The sequence below is a fragment of the Cynara cardunculus genome, unplaced genomic scaffold (assembly GCF_001531365.2).
Source record: "Cynara cardunculus var. scolymus isolate 2C unplaced genomic scaffold, CcrdV1 Un_Scaffold_5301, whole genome shotgun sequence".
Lineage (NCBI taxonomy): Eukaryota > Viridiplantae > Streptophyta > Magnoliopsida > Asterales > Asteraceae > Cynara > Cynara cardunculus.
In genome coordinates, this window is record NW_020202335.1 from 21,175 (window position 1) to 22,951 (window position 1,777).

Sequence of the window (1,777 nt, forward strand, 5' to 3'; positions counted from 1 at the left end):
GGTTGATTCTCCCAACTTTTCCCCCATGGTGCTCAATGTGTGGAATAATTATTTTGATGGCTGCCACATGTTTTCGGTTGTTTCTAAGCTCAAACTCTTAAAGAAAGGCCTCAGGAGGCTGAACTTAGAGCATGGTAATGTTTTTGAGAAGGTGAAAAAACTTCGGACAGAGTTAAATGTTGCTCAATCTTGTATGGATGCGGATCCGGAAAATGGAGAAGTCTGTTTGGAAGGGGCAGTCTATCTGAAAGCCCTTAAAGATGCTTTGGTTGCGGAGGAGAAATTTCTACGGCAAAGATCTAAAGTCCATTGGTTAAAGGAGGGGGATTCAAACACAGCCTATTTTCATAATGTTGTCAAGGCAAAAGCTAATAAAGGAAGAATTTGTGTAGTTGAGGACATGGAGGGAAAAAGTTTTGAGGGTCGGGATGTTGCGGATCAGTTTGTTAAACATTTTGAATCCATCTTGGGTTTTGAAGATCCTGTCCAGCAGATTGACAATCCTGCTACTTTGTTTCAGAAAAGACTATCGGTTTCTCAAGCTGATTTTATGGTTAGACCCGTCTCGGATATGGAAATTCATGATGCTATATTTGACATTGATGATACTAAAGCCCCGGGGCCTGATGGCTTCTCCTCTTGTTTTTTTAAGAGAGCCTGGCCCATTATTGGTAAGGAGGTTTGTTGGGCGGTTCAGCAATTTTTTGAAAAGTTGGTATGCATGCTAATATTACTAAAAATGCTTGGACCGGTAATCACTCTTCCATTCTTCCTAACTCTTTTGCTCATGTGATTAGTAGGTCTAGCAAGCATGCTAATGAAAATTTTCATTTTATCCCAAATCTTTGTGAAAATGTGGACTCTCCCATTGATATTCCCGTTTCGGTTGTTAAAAAAAGTTGTGAAACGTATGCTAAAACATTATGTGGCTATTTTATCGGTAAGCGTCTTCCTTTTCCGGTAGTTCGCTTTTATGCTTCGAAATTGTGGTCTCAATATGGTATTAAAGATGTGCTTTTAAATGGCCATGGTATTTTCTTGTTTAAATTTAACTCTGTTGAAGGTCTCCAAAAGGTGATTGACAACGGCCCTTGGAACTTTAAAAATGTCCCTATTTTTATTCAAAAATGGAGGCCGGGTCTTAATTTAAATTCTAATTTACATGATAAAATTCCTCTATGGGTTCGTATTCATGATATTCCGTATGATGCGTGGAATGATGAGGGTCTTAGTCACATTGCTAGTAAGATAGGTATACCTCTTGCTATGGACTCGTGGACGGTTAATATGTGCAAATATGCGGCCGGCAAATCGGCTTTTGCCTGGGTCCTTCTTGAAGTACCTGTTAGGGAGAACTGGATTGATGAGGTGAAAGTCCGGGTCCCCGACCCGGATACTCTTGCTATGACATTGTATAATCTTCGTGTTGAATATGAATGGAAACCCCCTATGTGCACTGAGTGTCATATATTTGGTCATTCTAGTTCCTCTTGTTTGAATGCTATTTCAAAATCTGATACTAATATGGCTACTACAAAAGAGCAATCCACTTCTGGCAAGAAAATTATGATTGATAGTGAAGGATTTCAGACCCGTGTCACCAAGCAAAGCCAAAAGCCAAAGGCATCGATACCCATTGTGAGGAAGGAGTACAAGAAGAAGGAGACCCGCCCCCTTGTTTCTAAAGGGAAGCAAGTTGATGCAAAGATGAAGGAAAAGATGACGGCCCCCTACATCAAATAGCACCCAAGGTTAAATGTCAGAACCCTTCCCCAAG